The sequence below is a fragment of the Atta colombica genome, unplaced genomic scaffold, assembly GCF_001594045.1.
Source record: "Atta colombica isolate Treedump-2 unplaced genomic scaffold, Acol1.0 scaffold12, whole genome shotgun sequence".
Taxonomy (NCBI): domain Eukaryota; kingdom Metazoa; phylum Arthropoda; class Insecta; order Hymenoptera; family Formicidae; genus Atta; species Atta colombica.
In genome coordinates, this window is record NW_017259206.1 from 5593951 (window position 1) to 5606599 (window position 12649).

General features: G+C 32.4%; 1 long non-coding RNA gene across 1 annotated transcript in view; it reads right to left on the minus strand.

Annotated features, from left to right (window-relative positions):
• Positions 1-1545: 1545 nt before the first annotated feature.
• Positions 1546-12649, minus strand: part of LOC108694461 — a 15326-nt gene continuing 4222 nt past the window's right edge. Inside the window, exons 2-4 of the long non-coding RNA XR_001932081.1 lie at positions 3431-3490; positions 2143-2202; positions 1546-1923 (exon numbers count right to left, since the gene is read on the minus strand). This is a non-coding gene — a long non-coding RNA (uncharacterized LOC108694461). The remainder of the gene's footprint in view (positions 1924-2142; positions 2203-3430; positions 3491-12649) is intronic.

Consider the following 12649-nt stretch of genomic DNA (forward strand, 5'->3'; position numbering starts at 1 on the left):
GTAACCTTCAGACCATGATAACTATCGAACGATCGCGGAAAGATTGCCGAATTGATTTGATAGCCTATGTGCGTTTTGAGAGTAGAGAAGTTGCGTCAGTTTCAGATTGGCGATCGATGAAAAACGCAGACACGCACGTTTGTGGACCCCAATGTGTTCTACTTAATCGCATTTTTTGTCCCTTAAATCCGTGTCGTCGAGATTCCGCAGCCGAGCCGATTGCACTGTATTAATTAGCACTAATTACACGAGCTAAGTCTACCTCGACCGCGCGCATCTGTACATCCGAGGCCGTTTGTAACGGAGCGTTAATTATTATCGTCAATACGCTTTTGTGTGATACAGGCCCGGTTTACGATCGGCATTGACGTTTGAAGTGACCACAGCTCGCTCTCAGTCCTCCCCTATCACTTCCCTCTGCCAAATCTCCCTCGTCCACTCATTAGCGTGATTTTTCAATACCTGAGGATCCGGCTCCCCGTCGATTAATTTACAGTGATTTCATAGCACTCCTTCCCCGCGTTTATCCAATTATTCGCGTTTTTAAAAACGATCTTTGATCTTTGTTAACGCTTGCCGCACGTTAACGGCGCCGTTGACGGAATTTTTAGAAATAAAACACGCAATATTTTTCTTTTACCTAGCATGACGCATTTTCGACATATGCGTCGTTCGATGAAACACCGATATAGATTATAAATACGTCTGAAAATACATTCATATCAGTTGTACATGCTGTACACAAAACTTGTTTTTTTAAATATTAACTACAATACATCTCAATATGTTTTCTTTCTCAAAGAAAAGAAATGAATCTCACGCAGAAAGAATTAACGGTTTTGCGGAAATATCTAAAAATGTAGATTTGGAAATAATTGATTTGGAAATATTAGATTATCAAAATGTATTTTAATAACAATAGGAAACTAGCATGAGCATAAAAAGTTTTAACATTTTAATAATCAATTTTTTTTTTAGTATCAAAGAAGAAATCCAATCTCTTAAATTAAATAACATTTCGTTATTTTTAATTTTCATATATTAAAAATGTAAATCGTTCCATTTCTTTAATTTCAAAATAAACAGCGTTTATATTAATATTTATTTTAAAACAATATTTAATAAATAATAAATAATAAACTAAATTTTAGTTAAATCAATATCATGAGCAGTGATATTAATAATAATGATTTATAAAAATAACATAAATTGATATATTGGATTGTCCGGAAAGTTCGTGCCGATTTTGAAGGAAAATTGAATGTAGATTTAAATTTTAGTATTTATTTATTATATTTAGTATATATTTATTAAATTATATAGGTTAGTCGGCATGACAACCCAATTCGACATTATGAATTTAACAGTGCATATCTAGCTAAATATTTAAATATTTCAGCAAAATCGTTCTTTCCGTGCACAATTTCTATAATTGTGTGTTTATTAAACACATAATTGCATATTCATTAAACTCTCGATATCTCGAATAAAATTAATACGATTACAATAATCGCAACTGAATCATCTTATTATATACTTCGCAACTATTAATCAAGCAACGATTAAGAAATCGTGGGGATGGGCGTAATTGATCGACGGATGTTATTAACATTTACGTGCCAGACACTGGGATCGGACTCAGGCATGTCTTCGCACTCCTCTCGAGTATATCGAGTATCAATTTACTCGTTGGTTATCGCCGCGGAGAATGTCGGTTATATCCTCAAATTCCGAACTGACCGCCGATTCTAGAATTCGTTTTTCAACATTGATTGGTAAGCTGACACTGATCCTCCTCCCGTAACATAATACTTTCGCAGAAATAACTATAATTATTGTGTCATCTTGTCGCTGTAACATCCAATCGGCAGCGACGTCATCTTACTCTTATTATCTTTCCCTCGACAATCATCCTTCACCGCGCTGTCGATCAGCAAAAAGCATGTCAATTTCCAAATAGAACAATAAGTCAATAACGCCAAAATGACGTTAAAATAAATTGAAAAGTGATTTTTAGTAATTATTTTGGAGTGATTTTAACGTCATTTTGATATCTTGTCTCGATGACTTGTATTCTGTTTTTGAGTTTATTTGAAAATTAAGCCGTTAAAAACAATCAACGGAATGGCGATGATAACTTACCTTTAGATTCGTATCGAGCTCTTCCACGCGTCCATTCATTTGGCTGGAACGTACCAGTGCCTGCAAGCAAACCATCGTCAGAGAGCGTCGAATTATTACATCTTAATTGATTCGCCTGTCGCGCAAATTTTTATAATTGGACGCCTGTCTTCCACGACGTTTGTGCGTCAAGATGCGAAATGAGCAGGGCGAATAAACTTTACGCTCAAACGGATAGGATAGCGAATTAAGAAATAAATTGATATTAAATAATAACAGAAAGATGCGCTGGCGATATTTTATAAGATACACAGAAAGAATGATTTTGTTGGAATATCTAAAAATTTAACTAAATGGAAATAATTTTGTCGGACCATCTAAATAATTATGTAGAAAACTCAAGCATAAGCGATGCTATAAAAAGTTTTGACATTTCTAGCAACCAATTTGAGTATCCTATATCATTATTTTCATATACTAAAAAAAGAGTATGATTGCATTAATTGCAATTCTTCTCGAAAATGAAATAAGAATTTTCTGGTTGAATGTGTTATAATTTTAGTTGAAAAAATCAAAATTTTTATTGGTATGATAAGAATTTTCTAGTCGTTCATTTTCAACCAGAAACTTTTTTTAATGTAGTGCAACAAAATTATTTTCAGATCTAACTATAAATTTGTAAATACTTCAGATATATTTACATACTTTGAACGAAACTTTTCTTTCTGTGTAAAAAAAAGAAAAGTACTGGTGGAAGATCTGATTGCCCGTCGCGACGCATAATTTGCGCACAGGTGACTTTGATAACCGGAAAAAAATCGAATCAATTCAATCGACGTCTAGGTATAAGTATGCATAATTAAGTGGACAGCATTTATTCATGAATCTAGCATTATTTGCCCGCGATATGGAAATTACGCCTTAAGAAATAAATATTGCGCTTCCTGGAATAATATCAACCCGCTGCACAATACCAGCGCAATAACGAGGTATAAGAGTTATGTCAGGTGCTCTAAGCGCTTGTTAGAATGTTATCCTCCATTGTCGCATCGTAACGAGCATCTGCGCCCTTGAGCACAAAATCGATGTTTCACTTATAATCATAAGAGGATTTCTCTAACTTTTTACATATAAAATAGAAAATAATATACAAATGCCTGACGCTTAACTTTTAACCGATCGATTCAACGAAAAAATATTCTTTTTGTTTTTATATATATTTATATATATTTTTTATATATCTTTTTTATACGACATCAATTTATTAAAATAAAGCGAAGATTGTAAATATCAAGTATGACGAATGTACCTTCGAATCTGCTTCGGAATGTCTCACGCATCCATTCGTGCGACCTCATAGTACCGGTATCTGCAAAAAAGAGAATAAACATATATTTCAACAAGTCAATTATAAAATTCTTGTGAAAAGATTAATACGACTTTAACCAATACGGAGTTTCTCTCAAGTTCCGGAAAACGTAAAACTTCCCTTTAAGCGCGATGCGCGATGAACACTTTATAGCGATAACACATTTGCCCGTTTCTCGTGAGAATACGATTGAATTCCAGTTACGTAATCATACGGACAACGCAGTGTGCAACAATTTAACCACGTGATTATATAAACATCATCAGCGCCTGTGCTTGACAGATTATACCTTGCCGATGACATCCCCTATCGTCGTTGCATCGACGAATCACAAAAACAACCTCGTCGTCCACTTGTGTGCCCATCCCAGGGATGATGGGATTTTAAAGTATTATTAACGCCAGAAAAGACGCAGAGAAATTAAACAAAAACATTTTCTTTTGAAAATATTATTATTTCGAATAATCTGTGACTACAATTGTATAAAATCATGTATAAAAAAATGTTGCATACAGTAATCTAATATAATTGTTACATTATGGTCAATGTAATGCTACAAATGCTTTAAAGCAATTTTTGATTGGTTAATTTGTAAAATTCTTTTTTCTAATTGGTCAACCAAACGCTTCAAAGCATTTGTAGTGAGACTTTGACCGCAGCCTATCATCACATTACAGTATGAGATAGTTTAAATAAATATGATATAGTTGCGAAGAGAAAAGATTTATTGGATAACACATCGTTAGTATCTTTCTCATAGAAAACATGTGGAGATACACCTGTGTTCAATCGAGATTTATGCTTCCCTGAATTTAAAAAGAAGAAAGAAATCACGGAAGGAGACATATTTCGATATATTCTACATTTTAAAAAATATGGATGTGGATTTAAGACTGTAAATGTTAAATATAATTCTCGCCGTGTTGATGTTGATATAAATATTCATGATGTTTAAAATCCATGATGTTAAATCCACATATTGGCGTTTACATCAACACCAACGCGGTGAGAATTATATTTAACATTCACACTGAAAAAAGAGTTTGGTAATAGCTACCAAATGTTGAGTAATTTTACATAATAATGTTAAATCCACTCATTTTTTAGTGTATGTAGTGAAAAATACTTTAAATAAATACAAAGTTTAGATATAGATTAATAATAATGTAAACAAAAGATGGATGTGTGAGGTAATAAATTTATAAACTAAATCCCCTTCTTCATTTATATATATTGAAATAAATAATTTCTATTCTTATATACTTTTTGCGTTAACATTCATTAATTAGAGCAACGTTAAAAGCGGAAAGTTATTGCATAAAAATTAACTAAAAGTGCAAAGTTAAAAATGATAATTAATGCCGGGAAAAATGTTGTGAAAAATGTGTAACATTCGTTTGATAAACTGTCTGTTGAATTAAACGCATTTGCCAGCATGAGGGAGGGGATGGAGACAAAAACTGTCGGGTTGCGCTTGCAAGTCGGCAATGTCAAGGCGACTTGCTTATTTTCTTATCAATGCGCAGTTACGTAATTCGGCCCCGAAGTGCGGTACACCGATATCCGGAATCGCTGCCTTCGATGTTCACTATGCGTTTGACCTGTGACGCAAACATGCAAGCACACCCACACACACACACACACACACACACACACACACACACACACACACACACACACATATACACGCAATCAAGGCCGTAACATAACATTCGCAATGATTCCGTTATGTAAATTTAAATCGCGCGCTTTCTACATTAACGCTACTGTCGTTAACCGGTCTGACGCGTTTCGTGTCTCGTTTGTAAGGATAGGAGAACGGAAAGAAAGGAAAGTTCGCGAAATTCATGTATAAGACGACGCAGTTCCGTGAAAGATACTTGTCGACATTGATTTAGTAGAAAATTTTGCAACTATTGTAAAATCTTTTAACTCTTTGCGGGAGCTTTCTAGCAAAGAAACTTAAAGATTTTTAACTTAAAGATTTTTATTTTTTTAAGGATTTTTAAGGTCGTTGAATTCGGTTCTGGTCTCAGAATTCAAAAATTCAAATTTAAAAAATGTAATCTAATTATCGTAAAACTCAGTCTTAGTAGCTTCGTGATGGCACAATGAGTTTAAATGTAGAAAATGTCGAATTTTGTAAAAAGTAGCAGCTTTAAAAAGAATGTCACATAATCTAAGATTGGAATTTAGTTTGAAAACCAATACTGTTTGCATTATCATATCACTGATGAATTTTAAATAAAGCGAAATGATGTTAAGGTATAAATTTATGAATGCGACATTTGACGCACGCATCATTTGAAAAATAACTACATTATAATGACTTTTAGCATTGTCGTGTTTGACGCGTTTACAGTTGAATTTATCCAACTGCAAAAACGTCATCGCGTTTGTCGCAAGTATTCAAAAGTGCAAGTGACTGGGCATGTATGTACTTATATCCAAACACTTACACGAATTTATTATTATTAATTTGAAATGTATTTTTTATTATAACATTATAATTTAATTCTATTTAAAGATTATAATTAAATTATAATATTATATTATAAAAAAGAAAGATTTGAAAGATTAATAATAATATAAATAAATATAGAGTTTCGTACAAACTCCGATTATAACTGTAACGTTTACCTTAATTGAAATGGAAAAAGAAGACAAGAGTCAAGTAAGTAAAAAAATAATATAAAGTAAAATAAAAAATTTGATATATAGATATATTATAAAATGAAGTATATACAGTATGCATGACTAAAGAAGTAGAAATTATTTATTTTCAAGATCTTAAATATTTAACGCACTGCATAAAAACTTTAAAAACATTATTGTTATCACTTGAAATTTTTTGTAGGAAGTGTAACTTATGTAAACAAACAGTGCACAGCTTAGAGATAGTAGTCATAACATTCTTATTTAGAACGATACTTGCTAATATTTTGCGACAAAAATCGATATTTTTATCCTCAATGTGTTATAAGATAACAATAATGTGATATATGATGGCAAATTTGAATAAAATTGATCTTGCTCTTAATCTGTATCCTCTTAAGTCTAAATACATCAATCACATTAAAGAATCTTGCAAAGCTTTTTTCCTATGCTAAACGCTGCCATTATAATAAATACTATGAAGAATATAATATAGCCTCTTTGGCTATAAGCATAAAACACTCTCAATTTATTGCATTTTTTTGGAAAAGGCGCTAATATAAAAGCCAAAGAATGCATAACAAATATTAAAATTGTTATAAAAATAAATACTAATTTTTCTGATAAACTGTTTTTTTTTATTTATCTTTCGTTAAATTAGAACGTTTATGTCAATTATTTGGTGAGAGTGCTTTATACTTATAACCAAGGTTGTATATTGCATTGAATAAATGATTTCGGATCGTTCTTTCATAATCAACTTGGAAAAACGAATGAAACAAACGCGTGTTATGCTGACGTCGATAACTGCAACGTGAGGCTGTCCGCGCGTCATCACGAAAACCAAAATTGCATTTCACGTTCCATGCGCGTTTCTCGTCGCCACGTGAAAATAATTATTACATTCGAGAGAACGTCAACGACCTACCGGCCGGCCGGCTGCAGGAATCGCGTCCCGCATTTACTAGCCAATACCCTTACAGATCTAATGTGATTTGCATTTGAAATACTTTGACCTTTTCAGAGCAATGTGTAATTCACGATTGGAGCCAGTACCCTTTCCCTACATTTTACCGGATATTTAGGTCGGTACTTAAAGTCAGATCTTATATTTATATAATAATCTTTATACTTAGTTTTCTATCTTAAGTACAGTCTTAAGTATAGTCTTGTCATGAACCAATCAGATAGCCATATTAACATTTTTCATTACACAATTAATAAATAAATATTAATAAATAATGTAATAAAAATATATGTATACTATATATATATATATATATATATATATATATATATATATATATATATATATATACACACACTACATGTATACTATACAGGATGTTTCAAAATTGACGGATTTTAAAGACAGATTCTTTATAACATGTTAAGATGAGAAGTCTAATATAAAAATACTAAGGCTATGATAGATTTCAAATGAAGAAAGCTTAAAAATTACGAATGACAGAATTAAAATTTCGTACATTCAGGGATGACAAGATCAGTGTGAAGGTATTAAATTTATTATTAGCATAAGTTTGAGGATATACTTTCACAATGACTATTTCCAAAAAATGCAATTTATGTATAAAATGTTTCAAAGAATCTGTGTTTAAAATATCTTCAATTTTTTGACACTATGTGTATATATATATATATATATATATACATCCATTATTTCAACTTGACCGATTTTCAAAAGCAAACCCATTTTAGAAACGTCTTTTAATTACAATTAAAACTATATTTAAAAAAATTCTTAAAAACTACTTTTGACAAAAATTTTTAATTTTTTCTGGATTTCCCTCCATCATACTTTTTATGGTGGTCTCAGTCACTTCCTCGGATGCCCTCTTTCTTCGCTGTTTTTGGATTCTGAAAATCCTTTTTCCTTCCTCAGATATGAGTTTTTGTGTGGGAAGGTTTTTTCTTGGATAGTCCTTAATAAGTCTACATGTATTATATAAGTCTACAATTTTAAATAAATTCTCACACTGAGAAAAAAGTGCACAGAAAAAATTTTGCTGCGATTTTGCTGAAATATTAAAAAATTTAGCAGATATAAAATTAATTTTATTGAACAAAACAGTTACATAGGAACTTCAAGCATGAAGAGCAATGCTGCAAAAAGTTTTGACATTTTTACAACCAATTTGAGCGTCATGTGTAATTATTTTAATGACTCAACGAAGTTATTTTCAGATATTTATCTGTAGCTACATTCTTAAATATATTTCTCTCTCAACGAAACCGTTCTTTTCAAATATTTGATATTCGATTATAATTATATGATAAAATATTTATGATTAGGAATTCCAATTTTTATAATTCTTACTGACATAATATTAATAATAATTGTTATGTTTATAGTTTAATGTATCAAATAAATATACAGTAGACACCAGAATTATAATTATAGTTTTTTTTTCAATTCTAACTCAGACTCTAACTATGATATATTTACATACATTTTAATAACTACAAAAATGGACTTCCTCAGACTATAATTATTTTACTATGTAATTATGCAAGTCACAAATGTCAAACTTTTCTTTAGCATAGTTTTCTAAAAACTGTGAATATTTGAAATCTTAATTTAAAGGGAGCACACTGCGAACGTTTCAAAAAACGGAGCTGATGCTGCGTTTACGGTAACTGAGCATCATCGCGCCTTGATTTGTGCCGCTGACGCGGAATCGCTGATTTATGTCGGTATTTTCTTTCAGTCGTGAATCCTTGTCATATCACATTAAATCATGTCAAGTAGCGATCAAGCTAATTGCTCCTGTAAACTTCGTCACCGATCGGAATTCACTGTTACAGTCGTTTGGAAATCAGTGCTCGGGCCGGTTGTTTCTTCATGACGGAAACCGCAGCTACGATCGCTCGTTAATAAATATACCAACGAGCTGCCGGTCGCTGCCACGTATACACACGTTTAAACGTTACGTAATGCTTCTTGCGTGTTTTGCGGCGCGCATTACCTCATATCAAAGCAATTCTCGAGCACGGCGCGCCGGTCATTTTCCCACCGAGGCAGCCCCTCCCGCGACTCGTATGTGCGCTCGCTTGAGTAAAGTAACCCCGATCGCTCGTTGATTTAAGAGCGATCGCATTCTGGCTCGACGATCGCGCGATGCCGCCGAAATCCGCTTCCGCATTCGCGATACGCAAAAGTCGACGCAAAATTCTCTAAATGAAAAGAACAATTTTGCCGAAATATCTAAATATTTAGTTAGATCAAGTTTGAAAGAAAGCCTTATTTTATAAGGGACAGAATAAAGAGAATTGGGAATAAGAATTTCAACTTATCAGAAATCATATACTGATGGAAACTAGCATTAGAATAATTATTTAATTCTTTGTCTGTAATCTGGATCTTTTTTGTCCACGTTTTTTACTTTTAATTCTAAGTTTTCAAAAAAATTCAGATTTACTTTTCATCATCTCTATTATATTAATAAATAGTTTTTTAACTTAAATGTTAAAATCTTTATTCAATGAAAATTAAAATTTGAATAAAAATGAAGGAGTTAAAATTTTGTGCTAAAAAGATTCAGATTATAGTAGAGGCTTAAGTTGATTAAAACGTTCAAATATTTTGCAGCTCATCACGCATAAGTTTTTTTACACTGGGAAAAATTTCTAGTTGAAAGAAGATTCTTCTGGTTCGTCCATTTTCAATTAAAATTCTGGTTTTCTTAACTAGAATTATAATAAATTCAACCAAAAAGTTTTGAATTATTCATTTTCAAGCAGAATTTCAAATTAATACAATCAGATATTTTTTTCCCAGTGTACATAATTATTTTGATAGTGCAACAAAATTATTTTCAAATCTATATCCAGCCATTATAAATTCTTGGATACTTCAGCAAAATCGTTCTTTCCATGCAACAATGCGCCTCAAATGCATTTCTTTATTTCGTGAATCTACGGTCGTACGAAGCGCTGCGAGATCTGCCCGATCACATTTTGTACGAGTGTCGGCAGATTAGATTTATCACATTTCGCGTGTGCACTCGTGGCATATAATAATATATACACGTCTTTGATAATACGATTTCTCTGTCAATCGGTCACGATTGAAGTGATCACCGTCCGCTCGGGTCGCGACTCGCAAATCTTTACGTAATGCTATCGGCATTGAGAGAGCGCACGGAATCGCGCGAGCGAGCGGCAAGACGACCGGGAAAAACTGAATCATCGATTACACTTGCGAGGCTTTGCCAACGTGGGCGATGGCTTCCTCGACCAACCTTGAATAAGTAATCTGCTTTTCGAGGTAATGCGCCGGTTGTCCGGAAAAAAAATCATCCGGATCCCTGTACACGCGGATATACATCGGGACTATTGAGAGAGCTATCGGTCTTTCACAGTGAAAGTACAATTCGCGGTTTGCACACTGATATGTGTGTAAGGTATGCTTTGCGGCGTAAACCTTTACACGCTGTCATCGATAAGTTTGGAGTAAACTTCATCCTTTCGGAAAGACAGAGAAAATGTCAGTAATTCCCGAATTGTACTTTCACTGTGAAAGACCGATAGCTCTCTCAATAGTCAATGAAATTTAAAATTTATAAAAGGATTGTAAAAAAAAGGTAAATAAGAAGACAAATTAAAGAATCCTATCCTATAATTAGTACGTAAAAATTTTCTTTGAAAAATATATTTACTATCAGAGAATCGTACGTTTCGGCTTTTTTCAAACCATCTTTAGCCTCGTCTTTAGCGATGTTATAATAATTTTTCCGCATTTATATATTCCTAACAAATATTAGACATTCTTTTAACATACGTAAAATATCTGTTTTATTTTTCTTTGAAGGTAAAGATTCAGATATATGTAATATGAATGGATTTTTCTCTGCCTCTCTCTATCCTATGTTTTGTTTAATTTACGTAAGCTTTTTGCTTATGTAAATTTTACTTTCATAATTTGATAACTTAAAACATTATTTAAAAAAATTTGTTATTAAAAATAAAAATAATCTATTAAAGTAAAAATATTTAATTAACAATAATTAAAATTTGCGATGTTTGATAATCTATTAATAAAATGCTTAAAAGTTGATGATGCAAAAAATTTTAACATTTTAGTTATATTTAAATTAACTATATTTAAGGATCCTATATAATTATTTTGATAATCCAACAAAATTATTTCCAATTCTATTTAGCTAAATTTTTAAATATTTCAACAAAGCCATTCTTTACATGTAGACCAATCACGCGAGGTTTTGATTAAAGTTACATAATAGAGATAGATTAATTACACGCGGAATTCGCTTGTCATTTATCCTCACAAGAATTACAGAAGATGAATGATGAGTGCGTAAAAGAATATAGAAATTTACCGGCGATCAAGCATCCATATCATCGCTGTAATGAAAAGAATCATTCTCCAACCGTTCCTTGAATTATCCGTTATGTAATCGGTCGATGTAACAAATGCAGAATATAACGCTAATTATCTTTTTAAGAGACCGAGTCAAGTTAGTAAACAAATGGGAGATTGAGATCGCGCCAAAGAAAGAGTATCGATCAGTCCTTTGAAAAAAAGATAGAGACATTACAAAGGAAACCGAGGTTCCTCGAAGATAGATATTGCTCGAATGCGATAGATCCACGAGATAACAACTTTGTTAAAAATAAAAACACTGTCCAACAACTATAAAACGACAACTATAAAATTTTCCGCGAGTGAAAATTACATTTTCGCGAGCTCTCGACAACTGGTTTGTCTTCTTACATAATCGTATCGCCGCTCTCGGCTCTCTATATCTCATCGTTTTTAACCATTATGCAACGACTGATACGCACAGCATAATTTCTCACTATACTATATTCCGCGATGCCGGCTGAAGACATCGGAATTCAACGATTTGATGCGGTCGATCGCGCATCTCGAGCTTATGATATACATCCCCGAAAGCACATACGATAAAAACGATTCTAAAAATTTAGCAGAAAACAATTTTGTTGAGCCATCAAATTATATAAGATGTTCAAACGGTTGCTAAATTGTCAAAACTTTTTGCAGCACTGTTCATCACTTTGACGTAATTAAAAATTATTTTGATGATCCAGCGAGATTATTTTCAGATCTGTGTATCTAGTTCATTTTTTTAATATTTCAATAAAACTACCCTTTCTGTGGTCTGAACCCAGTCTCTTGAGTTAAATATTTATTATTTTTAACTTCCATTGCATTGAGAAAAATTTGATTTTGCTATAATGCAAAGGGATTGCATCATCAAATTTGCTTTCTATTTGTAATAAACAAATTTGCACATTTAATAAATGTTCTGTACTCGTTGCAAATAATTTTTGTAACGAGAAAAGATTAAAAATTTACTACACCTGCAAATAATTTGCGATATGGCATAGGATTAGCGTTCATAGCAAATCTTTTCTCTCCGTGTGTGTGTGTGTGTGTGTGTGTGTGTGTGTGTGTGTGTGTGTGTGTGTGTGTGTGTGTGTGTGTGTGTGTGTGTGTGT